At 39.0% G+C, this 27118-nt stretch overlaps 2 long non-coding RNA genes across 2 annotated transcripts in view; one reads left to right on the forward strand and one right to left on the reverse strand.

The window, feature by feature from the left end:
• Positions 1–27118, forward strand: part of LOC121096238 — a 321096-nt gene that overhangs the window by 35922 nt on the left and 258056 nt on the right. The window lies entirely within an intron of this gene.
• Positions 3864–8331, reverse strand: LOC121096236. Its single transcript, XR_005830408.1, has 3 exons — positions 8250–8331; positions 7406–7646; positions 3864–4326 (listed from the first exon to the last, which is right to left on the reverse strand). It is a non-coding gene; the product is annotated as an uncharacterized LOC121096236 (long non-coding RNA).

Below are 27118 nucleotides of genomic sequence, written 5' to 3' on the forward strand. Positions count from 1 at the left end.
GAAAATACAGAGAATTATGTAGGTTTGAAGATTAAATTAAACAATGGGGCAGGTTTTTTATAAGCAGTGATGATGCAGTTTGAATAGAGTGTATCCCAGTCCACAGTCTGATCTAACTAGTTAAATCTGTTTTTCCGTTTTGCATATATGATGACTGAGTGTATCGACCATAAAAAAACCCCAAACTGTGCTGTCGCTTGCAAGCTGGTAAAATACTCATGAAATGCACATAGAAGTAGTTTATCAGCTTTTACCTGTCTTCAGAAAATAAAACACCTTAGCTTTATTTGAATGACAAAAACCATCTATGGGTAAGTTTCTGATTCATCATTCTAAAATCCTTCATATTCTTTGTATAGATTCTGTATGAGGGAAGTATTGCACTTCAGATTAGCTGAATAATTTTCTGGCATCTTTTGCTGTATTTTCTTATATCTTGCTCCATGCTGAGTATTAGTATTGTTCTTGGCATGATGCTTTACCTTGGAAAACATTTTAAATAGCTTTTAGGATTTGGCTAGCTATTTTTTCCAAAATGTTCATCTCAACTGTTATGTGACAGAAAAAAAAAGAAAAAAAAGTATTGAGACGATGCAGGATTTATACAAACAAAATAATTTGCTTATTACTTTTAAAGTTTTCTTTCATTTATCTTGGTATAAAATACTACAGATCCAAAAAGCAGTTAATAGTGATGGTTAAACTCTGGATATTAAACAACACAACTAATTTATGAGCTAGAGTCACCATTTGGTATATTTCTGTACATCCTATTAATGTCAATAGACATAGGCACAGTTAGACTGTATCCTAATGTCCCAACTGATGATATCTTTTATGTTGTGTTGCCAGGTAAGTTGGAACAAACCAGGTAGTTTTCAGAGCATTTTCCCCCAAGCACAGATCAAAGCTGAACAGTAGGTAGTACAGGAATTCTAAGGTTTTTTCAGTGTACTTCCTTAATTCACAATGTGTAAGCATGGTCAAATTGCTAAATAGGCTGTCAAAATTATCTTTGCAATTATTGATGCCTGAGCGAGTTAGAGAATAAAAGTAGTAGTAGTAATAGTAATGGAAATAGTAGTAGTAACAATGATGATAAATTATGGCTCTTGTTCTCATGATATTTAAGTCAGGAAATTTTAGTGTTACATCTGGCAAGTAATGCAAACAAAATCTAGGGACTCTTAAAGCTAGCCCCAGACCAGGCTGTTGAGAGGTGTATATTATATATGCTGTGTTTTTCTTTTTTAGTGTTCCATGTGCAAAAGAGTCATCGTTATTACCTTCCTTTACTTAACTTACAAAATCATATAAACAAAAATATAGAAAACAATGTCTTAGCCAAAAAATAATAATGACAGAAGTTGAAACAGCTACAGTTAATAGCAGGATTGAGTTCGTAACTTCCAGCTTTGGCTAGAGGGAGCAGAGGAATGTCATGACTTTGACAAAATGCAATTATGAATTTCTTAACTTTTCTGAGCTAGTAGGTGGTCTTCAGGTTGCATCCAGGATCCTCCTGTCCCATCTCATGGAGGGACATTCTTGTGGAGGGTGCTCAGAAATAGAGGGGCTACAAGATGACTGCCAAAGGGAAGGGAAAAAGAGGCAAACAAATGGGGAAGCTGCTTGTCTTTGAATAGTTATCTCCAGAGAGTGTTTTAAATGTAACTTAGCTCTGCCGTTTAATTTTGTATGTCTTTTTTGCCTGAACTCTGAAGTCATTATAGATTCAAATGCAAAGACTACATGGCTATTTAGAACCCCCAAATCATGGGAAATGATGGTGAGTTCAAGGATCTGGTAGGTCCGTCTTCAGACTGATGATCATCTCAGAATTATATATAAATGTGGTACCTCTCCTTTCCATTTATTCCAGTTCCTGAAATCCTTTTTCTTTGCACTTACACAGTGGTCATGAGGTTGAGTCCCTTGCAGTAGCAAAGAATGACGTAATGGACATCTGAAAGAGAGAGAGGCATGAAATGTAATAGGAATTAGGTGATAGGAAGCAGCGGGAAGGTGAGGCTGGCGTGGCTTGAGTTTAACGATAAGGAATACTGTCATAGTGGAAGTAGCGAAAGTGATTAAAATATAAGCACAGGCAAGCCAACAATTACTTTTTTAATTCAGGATTTTTAATTCGGTTTCAGTGTTTGGATATAGTGAAAACTGTAGAAATTAATTTCAAGTATTTGAGTTGTCAATAAGTGTGTTACTGTTCTTAATGTTAGAATAGGCACAAATGCTATCTTTTGTTTCTGTCAGCCCTAATATAGGAATCACTTTTTCTGCAGTGGACTGATTTTTTTGGCTATCCGCTACAGCTATCCACTGAGGATAAGAGCCTGTAGAATCTAATACCTTTGGTGTTGTAGCTATAACCAGCAAACTACCAAACATTTAGGAGCTGATATACAAAACGGAGAGTAAATGGCAAGTGGAAATTAGTTCACATTCTTAAAGAATGGTATAATAATTGCTCCTTCCATAATTCTTTTCTCCTGTTTCTTTTAGTGTTAGGAAGACAGGATTTTATATGTATTAAATATGTTATAGGACAATTACCTCTGTTCCAACCAAGCCTGAGTTGATAATTGTGCTGTAATGTATTATAGCATACAGAGACCTGAGCTAGCTTTTCCTTCCTATATGGAGATCTTTATAATTATGTTAATTAATAAATAATAACTTTTGATAGAGAGAGAGAATAACAGCAAGGTTGCAGTTGGTAGGTACCATGGGGCTATTTCAGCTGGGAGATGCCTATATTTGGAACATTAAATTTATCTTAACAACATTTTTTGTGGGTTTTTTATAACTTACATTTTTCTTCCATATATATACAAATAAGCATGCACATATAAAAAAAGCTATGCATTTACACACTCATTATACACAGAAGCAGACAGAGAAGGGAGGAGAGCTACAATAGATTATGTGTGCTATAGACCTACATAAATGGGTTGTGGTCTTAACATAGCTTCTCCTGATTACTGGTAAAAAACTAATTAGGTTTTGTCATTTATTCACTTGGAGTTTTGTCTCACTGAAACCTTGCTACTCTATTTAACCTACTTCTAGTCTGCAAATATCTGCTGCCATGTTATGTTATGCTTTTTTGCTTAAATTAACTCCTGAATAATACAGCATAGCACATACAGGAGAATGAAAAGTTTTCACATTTTTAATACAAGACTGATTTTATTATATTACTAGAGAAATAAGTTAGATTGCTCTTGCAGTCTCAATAAATCACACATGAAGTCTTCTTTTTTCTAAATTAAATTTTTATTTAAATAAAAGTGTTATGTTTGTATTTGAACTGACAGCTAAATCTGATAATTAGAGTGCATGAAGTTGGCTTTGATTGGCATTGTAATTGGATTGTCATTGGGCTGAAAACCTATTATCTTTGGATCATGCCCCATGAAATCTGTTGAAGAAACTTTGCTGCCAGTCATTAAAGCCACCATCTTGGCTTACAAATTAGGTTTGAAAGGCTTTTTACCACTGGGAATGTAATTTAAACCACTGCAATTGCACTCCCATTAATTAAAATTATATTAAAATTATGGTTCATTTTCTAAATATTTTTTTCATATTTTATTAGACATACTTATTACTAAATGCTTAACAAATTACATAGCAGAGCTAGTAAAATTATATTTTAAGATAATCCATCATTTCAGCACGTGCTACTCAGCATTAGTGGAATTAGTCAGTGTGTTGATCATTAAAGGATACACTATTTATGTTTTTCATTACTGATTTTCAATAAAAATACAATATAATTATAAACCACTTTAAAAAAATCCACTGAAAATTATAATTAATGCTAGTAGAAAATTTAGACAGAATTGCTTTGAAGTGAACTTAGTTTATTGGACTGTTTTCCATATATATTTCTTTTTTCTCTTTAAGTCACAGTTGAACATATTAAGCTGTATAGACGCATGAACAGGACAAATATTTTTTTCCATGTAACACAAAATGAGAGTTATGCTGTGAACAGAGTTGATAATAAAGAATATAGGGTTGTGACCTGTGCGGGTTTTGTCATGAGAGTTCAGCAATGATTACTTTTCAAATTGCTAGAACTTTGCCCTGCAATATAAACATATAAGCAGAAAAAATCATGGGAGGATCTTCAGCAGCTCTTGGGTGGCTTCATGTAGCTGCTGGAGGACAGGTGCTGCCTGCACACCAGGCACGGCCATGCCATGGCGTTGGCTCTCTTCATGGGGATTTTGGTTTAAACGGGGTGTCCATCATGAGTCAGTTCTTGCATCCAGTCATCATCCATCCATCCATCCTCCGCATCTGCAGTACATGAAACTGGTCGTTCTAACAACTCGTACAATATTTGTTGACTCTCTTTTATCTAATTGTAGTTTTTAGATAAAGCACTGATAATATTTCAAACTGTATTTATTAAGCAGACAGATGATTCTTTTAGTAGAGCAACATTTCTAAGTATGTTCCAGTAAAACCGAACCATAGATATCGAACTAGTGCGGGAGGCCAACTGCGTCTGACTCTAGTATGAGTGAAACTTCTGAAATCTGTGTTTCCAAACATTCTCTTTCTAACTACTATGCTGTAGTAGTTATTTTATATTACTTCTTATAAATTACAAGTGCATTCGTTTATCATTGCCTTTAGGACACTGCATTAGGACACTCCTTTTCCGTGAGGTGCAATCAAAGTGCATGGATCTCCAGTCTGGTTGCAGGTCTGCCTTGGCTTTGCAGTAATCTTGCAGCACTACTTGGAGTTCTCTATGTGGATTTCTCTTTTTTTTTTTTTTTTTTTTTTTCTCGGTTCCTGCATGAGGTACTTCATCCAAAGAAGTACCTCATTGCTCAGCAAGTTAAGGCCTAGAAATTCACTTCTTTTAAGGTTATGATTCCCCACTTGATAAACCCCAGTGGGATTCCATCTGAAATCCCTGGAGTGCTTTAGACTCCCCATGCTACTACCTCTTTAGTCTGTGAAACCACTGAACTCCTTTAAAAGTACCATTTTCAAATGAAGCGTATATATTTAGACTTGACTTCAGCTGTTCCCAGGTGTGAATTTGCTTACTCTGTACTGCTTAAACATTGTTCTATGTATGAAGAAATTCTACATTTTTCCTCCTAAGAGGATCTTATTTTGATTTATGTGGATCCAAAGTCAACTTTTATCTTGTAAAGTAAACATCAGAGCTGTTAGAAACTTCAATATACCTAGTTAAAAAAAAGGGAAGTCCTGAACTGGGTTTGGAATGTTTCTGTCTGGCTTTTACATCAGTGAGGATTGGGATGATGTTCTGTAAAATGAATAGTTAGTGATTTCAGAGTCATTAAATAAATAGTTGTTTACCTGACCTCCCTGTGCTTTGATTGACCTCTGTCTTTAGGTCCTCCTACTTAACATACTCATGTGTACACCGATAATGCAGCTCTGTAGAATATTCCTTTGCATTCAACTGATATTTAAAAAAATAGGAAACTTCAAAAGTTTGGGATTTAATGTCAACATGTCAGTGTTTGGTGAGACTACAGTGTACTTTTGTTGGTGTAGATCTGAGGCAAAAAAAGGTATACACTTTCAGAAAAAGAAGAGGATGAATCATAAATGCCTCTTTCATTTTAAGAGGTATTGCATGAGATCTGTGTGTCTTGCTGAGATGAGGAACTAGTTTACAGGTCTTTCTCCTTCAACATCATCCTTATTGCCAGGCTAGAGAAGAAGGTTACTTACTGCTTTCTTGCTATGTTTCTGTGTGTCACTGCCTCCATTTCAGTGGCCAAGAGTGCCCTGTGGCTTTGAACTTCCTCAGTTTGAGGAAGGCACTGGATATAGATTTTTTCCTCTCTTTTTTTTTTCTTCCCCCTCCCACCCCATGGTAAAGGTTATTACTGAAGAGGTGAGTTACTGCAGTTTCTGAATGCAAGAAAGGTTGAACTAGATGATCTTTTGAGGTCCCTTCCATCCTGGGCTGCTCTATTAGTCTATGAAGAAATCACAGTTCTTTTATTTGCACTGAACTCACCAGTATAGGTTAAACACAGCCAGATTCAGCCCTGCACAAGATTTGGGCTAAAAGAGACCTCGTGAGTAGTTAATTAAAATGAAGTGTATTGTGTATGGACAGTGAGAGAACTCTACAGGGAAGCAGTATTAGGGGAGAGAAGACATGGGACACAGGGCTGGCAAATGTTTGCTAAAATTTGTGTGGCTGTTATTCTTGAACATAGACATCTAAATTGCACTAAAATCTAACATCAGGTTAATTTTCTCAGGTTCTGTAGCCTTCTTCACTTAACATGTTTAATGTAATATATGATGCATTCCACAAATTCTGTAATAGAATATGAAATTTTTAAAAAATGCAAATTCCTGGGAATATTTTGTTCAGCAGCGCTTTGCAGAGACCCATGTTATTGTGGTTAATGCACATGAATTTCTGGTTTTAGCTGAAACAGTTAAACATATTTATTTTTCGGAGTAATTTTTTTGGGATAGAAGTCTTTTAAATACTGGTTGATTATTCCAGCAGTTAATCAATTAATAAAGGAGAGTTGGCAGGATCAAAATGATTGGCAGATATTCCTGGAATGAAAAGTATAGAATGTAAAAATGGCAGGTTTCTGAACAAAAAGGAAAAAACCCCAACATTAGAAAGAGGTTTACCAATGCAGATTTGAGTGACAGTGAATCTGGCATTTCTTCTAAATTAAAAGCACCTCTTTTTCACTATTGTTTAAGATGGGCAGAAGTCATGCTGCTTCTGAGTACTGCAGAGCTAACTCCTCTGTTTCTGTAAGGTACTGGGAATAGATCAAACCACTGGAAGTGGTTTAAGCACATGCAAATCCATTGAAGTTACTGACACTTTCATCTGCTTATTCAGCAGCTGGGTTTGGCCCAGTGACTCTCAAAAAAAAAGTTATTTCTTTACTTTTTTAAGTTCAGCCTTATCATTTCTGGTGCAGGTTTCGTTTTATTACGTCACGACTAATTATCACAGCTCACTTTCCAGTAAGATACTAACTTGTCACTTCAGTTTTTCTCAGGTTTTAGTTTTTCTATTCTGTATCTTGAAGAAATCTTATCTCTGTAATCCACTGTCACGAAATATTAGTCTGTAAGGTTGGTGGCAGCTGGAAGAAAAATTAAAATTGTTAACTCACAAAAGAGAAAGGTAACAGCAACTGGCAGTGCTTTGGAAACCAGTCTCCCTGTTTTTTTTGGTTCAACTGTTCAGTTCACCTTAAAAAACCCAAACCCACTCCAGCCTTGCTCTTCTCCCTTCACATCAGTCACAGAAGATAAGTGACTCCCTCAGTGGAGAACTGGCTGCGTGCCCGTTCCCCACAAACAAACTGGAGATTTAACTTCCTCGCTTGCATACCTGAGTGACAGTTTGTATCGTTTGCAGTAAGGCACCGGGGCACTGTGAGCTGTTAGGGCTGGAGGGAGAGCTCAAAATGCGAGGGAGCGCTAAAGCTGAATGTGGCCATAAATGCCGATGTGTGGAAAAGGTACCGGGTCAGGCGGTTGGAGGTCAGTTTCCAGCTCTGCTGTATCTATTTGTGGGGGCAGCAGGCAAGGCAGGCAGCCTGGCCGTGCCTGTGTTAAGAACAAGCAAGCATCTGTAAAAATGGCATAGTATTAGTGCTTTTATCCCATATTTTGTCTTTCTCTCGTGAAGAATGTTGTTTAATGCATAATACTAGCACTATTCCTGCCCGGAAGTTCCGGATGCAACTGCACAATAAGCAAAAATTTATTAGCAATCAAATTAAAGCACTTAGTCTGAGTTAAAAGTACATTTTATTTCCTCCTTTCCTGTTATTTTTTCTTCTATTCAGTGTTACTTAGATTCCCTACATTAAGCTAATATTTACTCTTCTTGCCACAGAAGAGCAGCAGAGTAAATAGGATTTTGTATAAGGAAGCCAGTGGAGTTAAACAAACAAGAAAGTGGCCAGTTGTAACCTTTTCTGTGTGAGCCTCGGCATCCCCCAATGCCCGTTTTGCAAGCCCACTCCAGTGATCCTGCCTGTACTTGCTTGCACGGAGCCAGGGCAGAGCCCTTCTCTGCTGCACACAATGAGCCATATCCTCTGCTGTGTAAATTGGTCATAGTTTCACTAAGCCCATGGGAACTACAGCTATTTAAGCAAGCTGCAGATCTACCCCATGAATTGCTTCAGCATGTCTGAACTCCCCAAGCAGGGCTGTATTAAACTCACTGCAGTGTAGAAAATCGTGTGGATTCGTAACGCAGCGGACTATCTCTTTCAGGACAAAATGGTGGGTCAAATGCACTCTCTTGTGTCTGCACTGAAAATGGTAGAATTATGCAACGTGACTTTGACCTAGAAATCAATACTGGATGCTTAACTAAAGAAACAAATCACGGCTCTGATGGCCAATAACAAACTGATGGTTGTTTCTTTGTTCTGTTTTTTCTTCTGTTAAACTAACTGCTAAAGGGCGAGACAAAATGATAGAGTTGTAAGCCATAAAGAACTTTTTGTCTCCTTTGTAGGAGGTCATCTTTTCACAGCCCTGTGCCAAAGCGTGTAGGTACCTTCCACAGTAAATACAAAGAAACTAATGCTTGAAAAAGCTACACGCTTCAAGCAAGGAGAATCAAATGAACTTGGGATAAAAGTCAGACCAAAAGGGAATAACGTGTTGCATCATGTGGTTATGGTCCACTTGCAACTGTTTATAATGAAAGCATGGGAAATCAGTCCTCATCGGATGCTTGTTTTTATCAGATGCATTTGACATATAAATAGTGTTCTTTGTAATTAAATATGCTCTGGCAGACCTCAAATTGACTGTTGTCACAACTATACTTAATAGTTGATGCTGCTGCAGAATGGGTGAATTTTTGCAATGTTCCCAGAGCAGGGGAAGGTCGCTTGCTGGTTGTCTGAATAAGCCAGATGTAGTTTAGGTGTTTTCTGAAGAAGATATGGCAGATTGATGATACCAGTACCTAAAATCATAGAATTGTTTAGGTTGGAAAAGGCCTTTAAGGTCATTGAGTCCAATTGTTCACCTAGCACTGCCAAATCCACCACCAAACCACGTCCCTGAGTGCCACATCTACACGTCTTGAATACCTCCAGGGATGGTGACTACGCCGCTTCTCTGGGCAGCCTGTTCCAATGCTTGACAGCCCTTTCGGTGAAGAATTTTTTCCTAATATTCAAACTAAACCTCCGCTGGCACAACTGGAGGCCATTTCCTCTTGCCCTATCACTTGTTACTTGGGAGAAGAGACTGATTGCCACCTCGCTACAGCCTCCCCTCAGGCAGCTGTAGAGAGCGATAAGGCCTCCCCTGAGCCTCCTTTTTGCAGGCTGAACACCCCCAGCTCCCTCAGCTGCTCAGCATGAGACATGTTCTCCAGCCCCTTCACCAGCTTTGTGGCTCTGTGGACACGCTGCAGCAGCTCAGTGTCTGCCCTGCAGTGAGGGGCCCAAAGCTGAGCACAGGATTCGGGGGGCAGCCTCACCGGTGCTGAGCGCAGGGGGCTGGTCACTTCCCTAGTCCTTCTGGCCACACTTTTTCTGACACAAGCCAGGAGGCTACTGGCCTTCTTGGCCACCTGGGCACGCTGCTGGCTCGTACTCAGCTGGCTGTCGCCCAGTACTCCCAGGTGCTTTTCTGTGGGGCAGCTTTCCCACATAAACATCCACCACCTTTCCCTCATCCACTGAGCAGGTTACCTTTTCATAGGAGATCAGGTTAGTCAAGCAGGACCCGTATTTCATAAATCCATGCTAGCTGGGCCTGATCACATGGTTGTCGTGTATATGCCATGTGATGGCACTCAAGATGATCTGCTCCATAACCTTCCCCGGCACGAAGGTCAGGCTGACAGGCCCGTAGTTGCCTGGATCCTCCTTCCAGCCCTTCCTGAAATGGATGTCACATTTGCTAGTTGTCCAGTCAACTGGGACCTCCCTAGTTAGCCAGGACTGTGGATAGGTGATAGTAAGTGGCTTGGTGAGCACTTCTGCCACATCCCCCAGTACCCTCAGGTGGGTCCCATCTGGCCCCATAGACTTGTGTGTGTGTGAGTGGTGTAGCAGGCTGCTGACCGTTTCCTCTCGGATTATGGGGACTACATTCTGCTCCTTGTCCCTGTCTTCAAGCTCAGGGGGCTGGGTACCCAGAGAACAATGGGCCTTACTATTAAAGACTGAGGCCAAAAAGGCATTAGGTACCTCAGCCTCCTCCTCATCCTTTGTCACCGTGTTTCCCCCCCCACATGCCATAAAGGATGGAGATTCTCCTTAGAACTCCTTTTGTTGCTAACGTATTTATAGAAACATTTTTTATTATCTTTTATAGCAGTAGCCAGATGAAGTTCTAGCTGGGCTTTGGCCCTTCTAATTATTCTCCCTGCATAACCCCATGACGTCTGTGCAGTCCTCCTGAGTGGCCTGTCCCTTCTTCCAAAGGTCATAAACTGTCCTTTATTTACTGAGTTTCAGTCAAAGCTCTCAGTTCAGCCAGGCCGGTCTTCTTCCCTGCTGGCTTATATATACTTCTGATATTGCAAAATATATCTAGTGAGAATAGATTTGAGAGATGTCTGAGCTGTGCAGAGAAATGAAAGTGCCTGGTCCTTGCTTGACTGCTGATCTTGTACAAGTGACTGTTATTGCTAGATCTCATCAATACTTGTGCTTCTTTGTGCAAGTTCGCAGTCCCAAATCAGCTGTTTTTTGGGGGAAATACATGCAGAAACTGTCTTCCAGATTTGTGCAGTGGTAGTACACACCACATGCGTGCCACATGTTAATTTGTTTACTTGGAGGTCAGGAGGAAAATGTGAGACAGAAAAAGTTTACAATCCAATTAAAACTTATTATCAAAAAACAGCAATAACCCTGTGTGGAGGCTGTACCTTGGCGTCCGAAAGACCAATGTGGCTTCCTGCAAGATAGCTGGAAACATGAAAATCTGCAAGGGAGTTGCACCATAATTTTCACCAAAGGCAGGGAGATGATAACTTTAACAAACAACAGAGCTGCAGGTCGCATCTTCCTACTTTTCCTCTCCCAGCCCAATTAAAACAACAGCCTTTAATTCCCATTTAGGTTTTCTCTATATTTCTGTCTGTATTTGTGTACTCCTGCTGCCAATTATGCAGAATACTAATGAACATGACTGGCCAAAATCTTTTAATGTTCTGTTTCTCCAGTTAAAAAGTTGTGTTTTTTTCAGTGAGTATCCAGAAGTAAAAGTCTTTTAAAATTGGCAGAAATATTTTTCCTAACAAGGTCTACAATAGAACCCCTCAACCCTTTGTTTGAAATTGCACATTAAAAATTTGAAAAAGGGAAGACAGTCCTCGGCAATCGCAAGATCTACAGAGTTAAGCACAAGACTGGGAGCCAGAAGATCTTGAATTACATCCCAGTGTCTGCCGCACACAGGATTAGTAATACTTTGCACTTACATTAGCACTTTGCCACTAAATAAAGTTTGGAAGTGACATTACAAATGGGGAAGGAGCGGCTTGGAGAAATGAAGTGACAAATCCAAATTGGCACAACTAGTTAGTGTCAGAATCAGGATTACAGTAATTCTTGACAAGCCGTTTAACCTTCATGAGGTTCAATTTTTTACACCTTTAAAATGAAGTAGATGATTTCCACAAAAAGCAAAATGTGAAAATGATACCCACTGGCATAATTAAGTAAATACATTGTTCAAAAATTGCTTCTCCTCTTCTACAACTGTGGAGATTAAGCAGGGTATCTACACAAACTAGTGCTGCTCCAGGGAAGCACATCTCTTAAGGCTTCTTTAAGAAGCAATGGTGATGAACAGCTCCTCCAGTGGGATTGCGTAGAGCTCCCAAGAGGAGGCTGCCAGTTTTCAGTCACCTCCATAACCTTTGGCAAAACTTTAAATGAGATAACTTTGAAGGGGGAGGCAAGTTACAGTGAATTAGGTGTTGGGCTGGACATCAGCAAACCAGAACTGATCTGCTGGTGCACCTCAGACATCGACTTCCCAGACTCAGAGCACAGGAATTGCTGGCCGCCTTGGTGTTGTCAGTGACCTCAGCTTGTCAGCAAACCAGCCTGGAGCTGTGGCTAACCTGTAAATGACTGGCCAGCGGTAGTTGCTTACTTTTAGTAACCAGTTGCTAGAATAGAGGTACCAATCAAAGCCTGCTACTTGCGTGATCTTTTATCCTTGCTGTTTTAAATAACAAGTTTGTCTTTTTTTTGAATCCCATCTTTCCACCTTGCGACTGGATGTATTTGGAGTGTTAGGTATAAGAAAGATTATGCTCAAAATAATCTTTTGTACTAAAAAACGTTATAAAAAAATGCTTCCTTTTATTTAGGCTGATGCTGTTATTATAAGTTTTAATCTACAGTGGTATTTTTTCCCTATTATCAAACGCGCCGTGATCTTGTTTAGGAAGTTAATAGTAAACAAAAAGAAGCAGGTAACTGAAAATAAATACATGCTGTTTGTATTTTTGTAAACATAAAGGTGACCTGCAGTCCAAAAAAACATTTAGACATTCATTTTGACATAGGCAAACTGGTATTTATCCTTGTTCATCAAAACACTTTACCATATGCTTAAAAGCAAACATCCTCTTAATGTCTTTAGAAGAAATATGTGCATATGGAATGTTTACGTACCTATCCATTTATAATCAATGAGATGTATGGTTTTGTGATCAGGAGTAGAATTTGATTGATATTAGGTAACGATTTGAAGTTAAAGCCAGAAATGTCTTCTGTTTGAAGGAAGCTGTTCATCAATTTTTCTTGGTGTTTTCATCTTCCTTGACACAATTAGGTTACAGTTTGTATGGAATGATAAAGAAGAGAATTATTAGTATTATTCAGAGAAGTTGCATTTCAATGCACATATCCTAAAATACAGTAAATCTTACTCTTGATTACAAACTCCAAGTGTTTTTGCTAGTGGAGGGTTCTGTATTGTTACAAAATGCATCAATGTGCAGCAGGATGCTTGTTACATTTTTCAGGATGGATTGCTAACCTAACAGGGAAAAAAAGAAGATTGTGCCTGTCATGTTTAGGAGAATTATGTTTTTGTTTTATTAACTTGGATTACTTTGGGGGGATTTTTCTTCCCTGTATTTTTCCTGTGGCTCTAAAATGCATGTTTTGTTCTCCCTGCCCTGGCTGCATTGTGTTAGTGCTGCGCACAGAGCAACCTTGCTGAGTCTCTGCAAGCCGGGTGAAATCTTTAAATTCTTTTCACGTGAGACCCTCTAACTTTTAGCATCTCCCTTTTAGTCTAGAGATGGCATCAGTGTAGATGTGTTACAACAAACATCTTGAGCTCAAAGCAGACAACTGCCCATCTCTTTTTCTGTGGCAGTTACTCTGGGTTGAGTTTGTGAGCCCTTTGCCTCTGATCAGAAGCTTTGTTTTCTTGGAAGATGATTTGGAAGAAATTAGATACGCTAATTAAAGGAACAGGGTGATGGCACTGAATTGTCACTTCATGCAATACTGGCTTGTAGAGATGATCAGCTGAAAGTATAGTTAAAATGCTTTCAGGATAGTGTTTTGTGTGTAAAGCTGTTAAAGTACTATAGAGGTTTAGCATATTGGTTAACATCAGACACTGAGTATTTGTTAAGAGGTTCCATGGTATCCAAAATGCTGATGGACTGGTTCATGCTTAATTAGATTCCCCAGTCCTAGCCTGAAGTATTTTTTTGTTGTTGTTGATGTGACCAGATAGACTTAATCTGAATTACACTGTTGCAAACGTGGGATAATCAGCATTGGTCTCCTAAACCCCAAGGATCAGTACCCACAAATGCTCGGTACCCAGTTTGTGGTATCAGACCCTCTGATGGAGGGCAGCAGGCCAACAGGCTCTGCCGTCCTTCCACCCACATGAATGCAAACTGAAAGTGCCGCCAGTGAACTCTGTACACTTGTTCCAGCGTAAGGGGTAGCTAGGACATGCCGAAAGGAGAATCAGTCCTGTTTCCTTTTCGAGAAGAAACATCAGGTGGTACTAGAGAGCAAGGCCCTGTATCGGCTGTTCCAGTTTTTATCAGTTAATCGCAGCAGCTTAAATTTGTTCCTGATTCTGAGGTCTAGGCAGTGCTCTGGAGTCTCTACATGTCATCAGCCTGAATTTTGGAAAGCAGAGAAAATCTGTTTGAAGTTGCCCACTGTAGTTTCCTGGAGGTTTCTCAAAGCCACTTCATGTGTCTACATCCATACCCCATATTTCAGCTCACATACAGCTCTAGTTATCACCTTGATTTTAATTCAGGCACACAGCAATGAACAACCAATAACTCTGTATTTTCTTATAATAGTGCTCAGGTCCAATGCCCAGTAGTTCAGGGAGACTAAGGAAAGTATTTTGTCAGGGCTTTTAGACAGAATATTGTGTAGTTTTTAGAATATGGCATTTGTAGTTTTAAGAATGTGGCATATAGGTGTCTTTTGGCAACATTTGAGCCTTTAGAGGAGCATCGTGCCGCTTTAGCTATGCTTGCAGACCAGTTACGCTTTCTACTTTTAAATGCCTTGTAAAAAATCTCTGTGAGCCCGATACTCCTTTTCTCTTACAGCTGACACAGCCAGATATGGGGCACTGCACACAGCACAAGTAGCAAAGGTGAACCGCACCACAACATCTGTTCTTACTTTCCCCCCCTCCCAACTTTATGAACTGAATATCTTTTGGGTAACTGTTTCTAATACCGTGGGTTAAGATTGATTTACACAGGCCACTGTAACTACAGTATATCTTGAAATCTGAAACTACCGGAGGAGTGCTGGCACAGCATAGTTTGTTTATCAGCAATGATTTTTTTGGGGAAAAAGAAATAAAAATTCTGTGTTGCATTTTAACAGGAATTGCTCTAGCATAAGCAGGATTTTAAAAACTGCGGTAATTGCACCTCCTTTTATAGCCATAGTGAGAAACTCTAGAAAACAGTTTGCAGGTCTGGTAACAATCTACAAACATATCCTTGTGAAAATGTGTACGGTGCCGTGGAAGGAAATACTTTAACACTTTAGTTCTGTCTGATCATGTATCTTGTACCTTTTTTTTCAAATGTGTTCTAAATATATTGTATGACATGTTCCTCATGAGTGTGGTAGAGATTTGCAGTACGCAGAACTGGGGTGCACTTCAGCTCTTTTACTGGACGAAGTGGCTCTACTTTTTTCCTCTACTAGATAGACCTGCCTGCATTTGAGTCAGTGTGATTTTAGGTCCCAAAAGTAGTGAGCGCTTCAATCCTATGGATGCAACCAGTCCCCTTTGGGACCTCCTACTGGGAATTAGTAAAATTCTTCTAGGAAAAGCAGCCTTTTATGGAGCCAGTACTAGGGTCACCCTGACTCTTCTGAGGGATGGCACCCCACTCCAAGTGCCATGGCATGGAGAGATGTGGTGTGGTCACTCCTACCCGCACAGGCTGTCTTGTGAGATTAACAGTCTGATGCATCTGCGAGATGCTACTCATAAATTTTTACTGGCCTCATGTAACACAGGACATGCACTAGATAAGCATATTTGGTTAAAACCAGAAGTTTCAGCCTCAGAAAAAGCTATTAAAAAGGGCTAGACAATCCATTTGCTGTGAAACACCACTGTATAAAATGGGATTTTGGAGTGTATTTCACTTGTAAATTGCCATTACACTGTACTTGTGAAATAATGATGTTAGTGACAATTTCAAATCTATCTCCTGATGTACATTTTTGAACATCATGGTATCCTCTTGTTTCCCATTTTTTACTGTTCAGACCCTCCACAGAATATTTTTGTCACTGCAGACCTTTTATCCAAGGACTGTTGATCACAGCACAAGAACTGTCATCCTATTTGCATTCTGTGGATGCATCATTATTCACAACATTTGATGTCCATAAAACACATTAAAACTATTTCCTTGAGCAAAAATAATCAGCTCTCTGCTGTACATATCATTTGTATACTCAAATTGTAAAATGTAAATTGATATATAAGAAAATGGCCCATTAACTTTTTCATTAATGACAATAATACATTTTGTGCATCAGCAGTAGGAGGACCCTACATTCATTCTAAGGAACCTGAAGGATAAATGGAGACTTCTTTGTATTTCATAAAAATGAAGGCTGTCATCAAGCGCATTTCAGAGGTGGGGGGGTGTGGGGGGGTGAGGTTGGGAGATTATTTTCTATGGCCTTATTTGTTCTTTAAAGTATTCACATACTCGGAATAATTCTTAAAGTTAAAATACTCTGATGCACCTGACCCCTCTTGCCTTTGAGGCAAAATTTGCACTGAAAGCCAACTGGCATTTTGCCTAAATAAGGACTAGGAGTTACCTGAGGTATATGTTAAATATTCTTTGTTAAAAGCAGTATATGTGCACTGAATATATAAATTGGGCACAGCTCCCATCCAGCTGGTAATTAATTGCCTTGAAAGATTCATGACATTTTTTTAATTCCATTCCAATTTTTGTTTTCACAATTTCTTTTTTAATTCTGGTGACTTCTATAGGTGCCGTAATGCGTGCTGTATTTTCAATTGCTAGCTAACTTTTGAAAGAGTAGATCTATTCATGCAAAAAATAAAATCAAATCTAAATGACAAGTATTGCTGTTTTTTGTGAAATATAATAGACAGCTGGATTACTGTTTCTTTAGGATTTATGCTGACTTACCTGGAACTTACTGTGTTTTTTATGTATGTAATTTAATCATCCTGTGTCTTTTAAAATAATAGCAAGTGATGTTACTGTAATTCATGTGAATTAAGACATCCTAATATGTATACAACTAGCTGTCAAATCACTGTGTATTTGCCATTTGATTAAACCATAGATTAATAATTTTTCTATAACTGATACATCATGCACTAACAGATAAAGAGCATCTGATATTAAGTAAGTGAGAAATAAAATCTGCTTTCAGTAAATTGCTTAGAAAAATTACACAGTACATTTAAATTACCATTTGCTTAGCAACATGCCCTTGTAGACATTCCAGTGGGGCTATAAAATGATCGATTTACTTTAATTTTCTACTGAATCCTGAAAAAATGGCTATCAGTAACCTATCCCTTCATCATGGCATGCTGATTCACTCTGTGTATTAAATTTACTGGCAAGGAGCAAGACGTTAACAAAAAGTAACAGATAATGTGAACATTTCATGCATAATCTGTAATATGAGATATGTATTAATAGGGAAATTATGATGCATTCAATTATTCTGAAATGCCTTCCAGAGATGTTTTGATTTGGCTGCGCTCTGATAGTAGCAGCACAGCAGGGAGCATCTCAAGTGATGAATAACCTAATCTCCTAATCTCAAAATGGGCACTATTCACAGCTAGCCTAGGATAGACTGGTGGAAGAAACCACGCTTTACAGACAGTGTTCCGACAAACAAAAAGAAACCCAGCAAAAATCGCCGTTCTTTGAATAAAATTCATCTTCCCAATTAATAATGTTTTGGCACAGAGATTGTACAAGTTTAGGTGCTGATCTGGAAAAGAAACCCTTGCTCACCTCTAAAATAAACTTGGGAGACAAAAGGCTGTAAAAATAATTGTGTGTGCATTTATTCTATTAGCATTAAAGGTTGCTTTGTGACATTATACAAAGGAGCTCTTTCAGACTTTACCCAGTTTAATATATACCTGAAATGATCTTTACTATGTATACATATTTTTTTTTCCCTTGAAAGAAACCCACCAGAACAAGAAACTCATTTTTGTCTTATAAGCCCGATGTACCGGAGTGCTTGCTTGTGTGTAATTAAGCAGCCGTGTTTACTACTTCTGGTGAACAATAGTCTGGTTTCCTGAGGAGGTCAAGCAGGATATATTTTATTGTGTACATACTCAGAGCAGGCAAAGTGGCTGTCATTCGTCGTCCGGTCTTGGGCACTTTTCTTTCACCACTACGTATCGACTATTTTATTCCCATTTGCTTACCTTTTTGCTTGGCATCTCTGCAACTAAACCAAAACAAAAAAACCCAGGTATTAAAAACACTGTGGTGCAGCAAACAATCCTGGGAAGATATGCTATGCAAATACGGCAATTTTTTTTACACTTAATTACTTGATTGCAGTGGGCTTACTTTTTGATTAATGCAATTTGGCAAAAGGTAATATTACACCAGTGTATTACAATTTTTAGTAATTATTCAATGTTAATATGACAGTGTTCTTGAAGAAAAATGAGAAGGAAACCATATCTCTTTTTTGTCTTCCATTCACAACCCTGCTGAGGAGGAGAGTCATACAAATACTTGTGTAAATAAATGTGTTCTATCTTTGGGAGAGATCTTGCTAAAAATTACTGATTGGTCTCCTTCTGACTTCCTGTTCTTAATGCCGTGCTTTTAAAATTATTGGCATTACAAGGGTGCAGAAATGATTTTACGTTCTTTTTTTATGCTGTAGTTTATTTGATTTACAAAGTGATTTGTTATAACAAGTACCTTTGCAGTTTAATCATAATGCCACATTGTGTGTGCTATTTTACAAGAATTGCGCTGTACCTTGCCTAATGTCTTTGGCAGCCTGGCTTCTAAGCTGTCTTTCTAATATAAAGCAGAAAAGTGTAAGACTGCTTGGATTTCCTTTGCTTAAGCGATTTGATTTCCTCTGTGTTCTGTTTCATGTGAGCATCATGTTAAAGTACAGCGAGACGTGGTGCTTTTTAACTAGCCTTTGCTATAGCGGTCCCATGCCTGCTATTATATGTACTTACTATAGCACGCACTTTGCGCTGGGTTGTAGTTACTAATCATGGTTTAGCAAACAAGAAAGAAGTGGGCCCTGTTTTATGAAACTTTCAGATGAGGGATGTTCGGTTTATTTCAGTCTTTAGTATACGAGAATGTACAATTGCTCTGAAGATAAATAAAAGATTCAGCTGGATGCCACTGGAGAGCAGAGCAGCATGTCTTTGGCATTGCTTGAGTCTTATCTGATTTGGATTTGTATACCTCATGGGGAATGGCAAAATATTGGAACAGACGGCTTGATATTTCCAAAGAATATAGTGGGCTTTATTAGCACCAGTTTCACTCCCTGACTGACGGCTTTTTCAAATTTTTTATCTTATTAATCTGTGCTACTGTATGTAAATGTTATTCCTCTCTGCATAGGGGAGGCAACCAGCGATTTGTAATAAATGCTTATGAGTGCCTGAGGCTGCACTTAAACTTTAAAACATCTATTATTAAGTTGCAAAAAAACACTGTAATGGCCAATAGTGACCTCATAGGAATTTTAAACTGTGGTCTGCTCTTCTGCATTAAAAACAAAAAAATTGCCTGAAGTTAGAATTATGAGCAATGCTATTTTAACAGCTGCATTTTGATTATTAAAGTGTGTTTTACAACTGAATTACAATGCTTTTATGGACTCTAGGTATAAGATTTAAAAAGGTCATTAAACATAGTCGGTTTTGTCACAGTAGGTGTCATTGTATACAATGGACACTATACAATCTATTTTATGTCATAGTACTTAGGATTTAAAATAACACGGAAGAGCATTTTAGTTTGCTTAAGCATGTAGATTGCTGTAGAGCTTTTCAGGTATTTTGACAGTTTGCAGTCCAAAATGACTACTTTCATTATTATTTTATTAATTTGACAAGAAGCCCTACAGATTTTCTGTGTATGAATGATCCATTTGTCTCAGAAATAATTAAAAATGCCAGCCTAGAGCAACAAGACAACAGAAACACTTCTGGCAAATCAATGTTGAGAAATGCATTGCTTGTACGGTAGCCAACTGTTCAGTCTCGAACCATTTTTACATTTTCTCAATCTGATAGAATATGGGCTCATTGGCAGTAAGTATTGACCTGCAGCATAAGCTAGGAAAATGCAGGACCTATAAATTGATTTATTGAGTATGTCATGTGCTGGGACCTATATGTAATGTTTACATCTTTTAAAGCACAGATACCGACTGAAACACTGCATTTTCTCCATCAGTTCTGAGGAAAACCCTGTTGCAAATGTGAACTTAAATTTTGCTGCCCTTCGACTCATCTGTTAGACTTTGCAATACTTAAATCTTTAATTTCCCTTTCATTAATTTGTCACGGTGTTATCCTTGTGAAGGACTGAAGTACAAACAATTCGCGACTCCAGTTTCTGGGTGGCTGTATGTTAATGAGTGCAAAGGGAAAAACGATAAGTACAGAAACCTCAAAATATTTGACAAAATGTCACAAAGGATTGTATTTGCATGTAGTACCATGGGTAGGACATAATGATTAGTGTGTAGTGCGTTTCTGGCAGTACCTACTCTAGCTTATCCTGATAACATGTCGGCTGCACAGCTTTGAATATTGTATATGTTCTTTGAACATATCTATGACTAGCGTAGCTGTCATTCTATTGAAAAATGTGGCTGCACGACTGACAATACTGCCTTAATTTTTTTTTTTAAAGAGGACGACTTATAAATAATTATTATCATGCTAATAACATTTGTATTCTTTTGTGTATAATTAAGATCTGCCTGTCTAAGCATGAAATAGGGTTGAAATCTTGAATAAGTATGCTATCCTTAACCTATTTAGTAAATCAATTTTAATTTAGTATTCTTTAGGTTAAATCATAGCAATAGAATTGCCGTATACAGAAAAATCCACAATTTATGGCTGTAAACCTCCTCAGAAATGTTTAATAATAAGCAAAGCTTCTGTGAAATTAAAAAATCTACCATTATAAATGCAAGTGCTGAATTAGAAAAATGATTCAGCAATTACTAAAGTCATGTATTTTTTTTAATTACCATTAACTCTTTATTACTTAACGTGAAATGGTACACGTGATTTTATCTATAAGCCCCTGTAGGTTTGTAATACTTTTTTGAAAGACTTGTCGTAGAGCCCTACCCATTTTTTTAAAACTGTAAGAAACACAATTACCATAGTAAAATCGAATTCATACTCTATATATTTGTATTTCTTATTTAAATACACAGCAAACCAGCTGGAAGAGCTTTGGGGAGAAAAAGAGGTGTCCTTTCAAAGATGAACATGTGTTATTGGTGAATGGTTAGTTGCCTCAAAACTTAAAAGACACCTCTTAAAATTAGGGATAGAACCTATTTGCATAGCGCAATGTATGTAGATGATGGGAATTATGCTGATCCCTCCATGTAGCAATTATGACAGTGTAGGAGCTGCTCGTGTGCAAATCTAGCAATATCTGTAAGGAAAAATAAAAACAAATCATACGAAGAAAAGCCTGGGTGCAGAGCAAGGCTGTTACCACCAGAGCTGAGATACTGCGGCGGCTCATCGCGCTGCGCGCTTGCAGGCGCACTCACGCACAGGCTCACATCTTTACTTTTGCTTTTCAGTTCTGCTAGGAAGAGGAGTCAGCCTTTTACCTTCAAGAAACACCTAACAAGGGGTGGAAAAGGAAAACTGGGAGAAGCAGGACAGGAAAATGTCCTGAGATAGTATATGGAACTCGTTCATGTCTTTGTGGCTGTGCAGATCCCCTACATTCTGCTTCCCAAACGTAGTATGGGATCTGTATTGGTTGTGCTGCATCTGAAATCTTCTGTGGCAGTAGAAGAGGTAACAGAAATTTCCCCAGATCCTCATGTAATATTTCCAGCCTTTATTTGTTCAGATCGGTGATAGTGGGTCCTCCAAGAGAGTTCAAAATACAATGAGAATGTGCAGGGTGGATGTTCCCTGCAGAGCCCTACAGCTTCCCAGGTGCCGTGTCGCAGAAGCAGTGTACCTGAGCACTTGATTAGGTTCCTGCACTTTTTCCCTATACCAGTTTTTTATTTTATATTATTTATGCTTTTTCTACATCAGTTGGCTTTTTAAATCTTTTCTTCCTATGGCATTTCTGTGTTAACAGTTGCATAAAAACAGTAGTGGCAAACCTGCTCTCGTTAAAGGCTCATTGACCAATCCTTATCTGTTTTAAATTGGCGATCACAGTGGAGCTCCAGTGATTTACAGTAGTTGAGTATTAGATTCATGATGCCTTGAGAAAACATGGGAGGAGCACAGATTGTAACTGGGGTTTTATTAGGGGGAATATTCATTGGGGACAGCCTGTCATTGTTGCTATCTCATTGCTGCTATTGCCAGTCATTTCTGTGGTGCTAAAATACACTTTACAATATTTGGTAGTCTTGGATAGATGACCAGTTAAGCAGAAACAGTAGAAGTGAGGAACGTAATTTGAACACCTCACTTCTTTATGTTCCTTTATGAACCTTAGACACAACTATTATCTTATAATGGCACATTTTCTTCTAAAAGGCCCCTAACAAATGTACAGAACTGGCGTTTGCTAACCTGCATACTTTGCGTGCCATTTAGCCCAGTGTTTTTCTCAAATGACATCTTACAAAAAGGGTGCGTTAATGTGGGCATCAGATGGTTTTATTGGTTATGTCAGATGGTCTGTATGCTTTACTTGATCTCAGCCAGTGGTGCTACAACGTGAAGGAATTGCAGGTGGAATGGCATACGCTTATAACTCACTGCAAAACGAAGGCACGGCTTTAGATACAGAATGTGCTTCGAAACCTAGGTTCAGTTTCTGAATGTAAGGAAAACGTGAAATCTGGGTAATACTTTCTTTAAGGTGAAGCAGTGAATACTTCATGTGCCAAAGAGAAGACGGAACACAACTAGTGTTTCCACTGGGAAGGAATTGTCAGAGAACATGGCTGTGAATTAGGGAGAGAGGGAGATGGACACCTTTTAAGGAAAACAGCATCTGGGAGGAAACATTACAATCTATAATTCAACAAACCATTCTTCCATGAGACTTCCAGAAGTTAGGTCATTTCAGCACAGATGAGTTCAGCTCATGGTTCTGTAAGGCCCAAGAGGCTATGGTCCCAGTAATTTTATATTTTCTTCTGTCTATATTTTATGAAGCGACTGTTCATTCTCAAAGTTTGGCAACCCATTTAGTATAACAATCTAAGCCATTTTTACTGTGATCAGAGATAAAACCACAAGGTGTGTATCCTAGTAATAAAAAAGCGTGTGGGTCCCCATGCAATTTGCTTGGTTTCTCTGTTCATATAGTAAATTTCAGGCTAGTGCCAAGTCTTAGTAGTCTTTATGGTGCCTGTCCCTGCCTTTGCTCTTTGTTTTGATGTAGTCAACATTTAAAAGAAGGCTATCCTATTTTCTAAGCACCTTTATGTAACAATACAAGTAAATATGCATTGGCAAGCACTATGAAATAAATAATACTCTTTCAAAGTAATTGTGGCAGTAATACCCTAGGCTCTTCAGCCATCGGCTGCCCACTGAATTGCTGAACTAAAACAGATAGTTTGTGCCGTACCCCCAGAAGGTTAATAAAGTGGGTCTTTGAATCAGAATGGATAAAATTCCAAAACTGAGGATTGTTTGTGTAGAATACAAAGTTAAAACTATTCCTGTTGTTTATATAAAAGGGATTCCAAGGCTAGCAGTTTTGCTGATCTTTGTTGGTATGACAACAAGAAGAGAAGAGATTCCTGAAGCACACAGCTCTTAATCCACTTTGGATCTAATCGTGTCCTCTGATTTGCAGTCAGAAATAGGTGGTCAGATCACCTCGGCACCGTTATGCAGCCAGAGTGATAGTGAAGAATTGTGATGTCTTCAAAATGATAATGAAAAACTTTTAAATTTTGAACCTTTTCTTTTTTTATAGAAAAATAATTTAAAACTCTCCTGGTGTTTGTGTTTGGGGGAAAAACCCCCAACAGTCTGGATTCATTTACCTAACTTCAGACAAAACCATGAACACTCTTTAGATGCATTAACTTTCTTTTTGGGTGACCTGAAGTTACTCTTGGGTGCAGATGAAGAGTATGTGTTTGGCCCCAGCAACTAGGCAAGCACCAGAAAGCAGCTGATTATACCTTTGATGGTACTGCTAACAGCCCGAACTGAGTTAAGTGTCAAGCTGCCTTAAACTGGACTGATGTCATTAAAGTCAGTGGAGCTACACTGATTTATACCCAAGGCACCGTACATCTTTGACAGAGATTCTGACTGCTTGTCTGTAATGCATTTGTTTGTTTATTTATTCATTTATTTATTTCTGGTGAATTGCGTCCACTTTGCCATTACTGTCCTCTAAAGCTTAGCTACCATGCAAGGATGTTTGTTACCAATTTACCAATTTGAGATTTAGTAAATGTAACGCTGGGTTTCAGATTTTTAAACCATGTAGAAATATTTAATGAAAAAGAATTAAAAACCTAGAAGGAAGCAAAAGGTAGTACAGGCTTGGGAAGAATCCATACAATCTGTAAGATAATTCTTCTATACTAGGGAGATAGTTTCAGGTTGGTGCATGGCAAGTTTTCTCATTGCTCTGTCTTGAGGAATTATTTGTTCTTTGGAACTCTTAGCTTCCATAGGGAGAAAGCAATTTCCGCTTCAACCCAACGGTTATGTATTTCTGTGCATTATAAAATGTATTTTGGCTAAAGGAGCTGCTACTGACCTCTCAGCTTCGGCAGAGAAGGCTTGTGGCCTCGCTTTTCCTTGTGATCTGTGGACACGTTGAAGTTCTCTTCTTACCAAACTAGTTAATGGCTGCTGCCCTCAGACAGCTGAGGAAAAGACCCCACCAGTGACTAGATCAGTGGCAGTCAGCAGTATTCAGAGAAGAGTCAGAAACACAGTAGCATCTATTGTCCCTTGACGCTAGCGCCTTTACCCGCCTTCTCAATCAAACCAGGAGCCAGTGGCAACCTCCAGCCAAGATATTTAAGAGCTGACTAATGAGAGGTGAATAGGCAGGACCAGTGTGCGAAAGCTGATGAGCATCTTTCTCTTTCTGTTGGCCTCTGGCCTCAGACTTACCACTAGCTGTCTTGTGCAGAACTGCTGATGCTGAAGTGCCTGATGGACCTAGCCATGAGCAGACATGCATGCAGACCAGTGCCAACCGTCGTGTGCTCTGGGGAGGCAGCTTAATCAGAAGTGACAGAGGCTTGCTGCAACTCTTGGGAGTCAAGGAAGAGGTTCAGTATAATGGGGAAGGACAAAATGGCTCATAGCAAAGGAAATACTGTGTCTTGGAGGCTGGAGGATGAGAGCGTAAGCATTGGTTACCTCATGATGAAACTCTTCTTAGATGTTTTCCACCAGAAGTTCTTGATACGGATGAATTTGTAATTTGAATTTGTATTTACAATTTTTATCCCTACGAAACAAAAACACAGAACAGGGGAAGGACATATTTTTGTGGATGAAGCTTCTTGTTGATCAAGTTTAGGTAACAGAGTAATGATCCGGTGAAGTATATGTTTGTGGAAAGCTACCGACAGTCTAGGTACCTCAGTACAACCTCTGGTGGTTGTTGAGTCTGCTTAATTTTAAACACCAAATTCAGATATCTAAATTAGGGGTATGGGGCTATCCATCAATAAATATTAAGCAGACATAGAGAGAGGCTCCTCCAGAGGACAGTTGGGTTTTACCTACATCAAACATCTGTTCTGATTTGCCCAGTGGAAGTCAGTTGTCTAAAATTAGTAATCACTGTCCCGGTGATGGATTAGAATCAATCCTGTATATGGGGCGGGCAGCCATATAGAAAAGGAAAATGGAAAGGATGATTTTATCCTTGAACGTGACTACATCTTTAACTACAGAGAGCAGAGCAGGTCCTGGGTATGGGAAGTCAGCTTTTAAGTTTCAAACCTATGCATTCAGTCCTTTCCTGATGGGAATCTTGGCTATGCATATAGTTGCAAAAGTATCCACCTGTACATAAACGTGTAATCTTAACTTCTAGAACCTTTAGTCACTTGGGCTACCTCTGTACTATTGTAAATTGCCACCTGGGAGTGGCATCTACCCTCCATTAAGTCCTGAACTGCACCCAGGAGTTGTTTGGGAGAGCAGTAGTTGACCCTGGTCCAAGCCGGGCTGGCGGGAATGCTGATAACTTCAGTGTAGGCAGCCTTGTCTCAGTGCCCAGGAACACCCCCTGGACTACCAAGTGAAGTACCGCAGAAATAGTCTAAGCTGTATGCGTAACAGAGTGGCCAGTATTGCTTCCCAGTGCAACGTGGACCTTAGTGCAGGACAGTAGCTGCAGACAGTATTTTGGGCATCAGGAGGACTGTGCTGCCATCCTCCTAATCCTCCTGTGGAAGTTTCCCCTCAGTTTGCTATGACAGTGCTGATCTACTTAGCAGTTGGGTGAGTTCACCAGCATGTGCCTTCTCAAGTGCCTGAATGTAGAACGAGCACAATGAAACAGCTGATACGCAGCTCCCCACACAGCCTGTCACTTTCTAGAAACCACTGGCAAGGAAACATGCACTGGAGACATTTTCTTGTTGCTGGTAAGCATGGTCTCATCTGGTGCTGCTCTCCAACACGTCAAACTAGTCAAATACAGTTCTTTAAATGAGAGAAAAAATGTTTCATGCCCAGAAATGAATGCAAACACTAAATCCATTTCCCTGTGCTCCTCTCTCCCCAATTCCTAACTGCTGAATGTATTCATGAAGCTCTGAGCACATCTTTGTCTACTGAGTGGCTGTATTCTGCTGTTGAAACATAGCTGCTGTAAAATATTTTAACCTGCATGTTGAGGTGTAAAGTACAGTACCTGAAATGGGTTTGGAATAAAGGAAAGGTTGGGAAATAGCTGCTGAATGACAACTCTCTCAGAGAAATTGGTTTGTTTTTACAAAGTGCTGTGGAGGTATCAGACTGAAATATGTATTCCTCTTTCCTCCATCTTCACAGGGGAATACATTAGCTTGTGATTCTGGGGAAATAAAAAATTCTTTCTTTCACTCCTTTTGGGAATCATGTTTGGGCAAGGTATTTGTAAGAATGGGTGCTGGAAACAGGGTATTAAACTTTAAACTCTTCGCGTCTCTTGTTACCTTGATACTGATCAGCTGATGGTGCTCACCCTGTGTATTTGTACCGACAAGCCTGAAGGGGATGCTGGAAATGCTGGCACTTCATTCAGCGCAACGCATCTGTTACTTAGTGTGTGCATCTGATCGAGTGTAGCCTGGCTCACAGGTGGAATTAATCCCCAGCTGGTAGTGTGAGGTCAGGA

This window comes from Falco naumanni, chromosome 12 (assembly GCF_017639655.2).
Source record: "Falco naumanni isolate bFalNau1 chromosome 12, bFalNau1.pat, whole genome shotgun sequence".
Lineage (NCBI taxonomy): Eukaryota > Metazoa > Chordata > Aves > Falconiformes > Falconidae > Falco > Falco naumanni.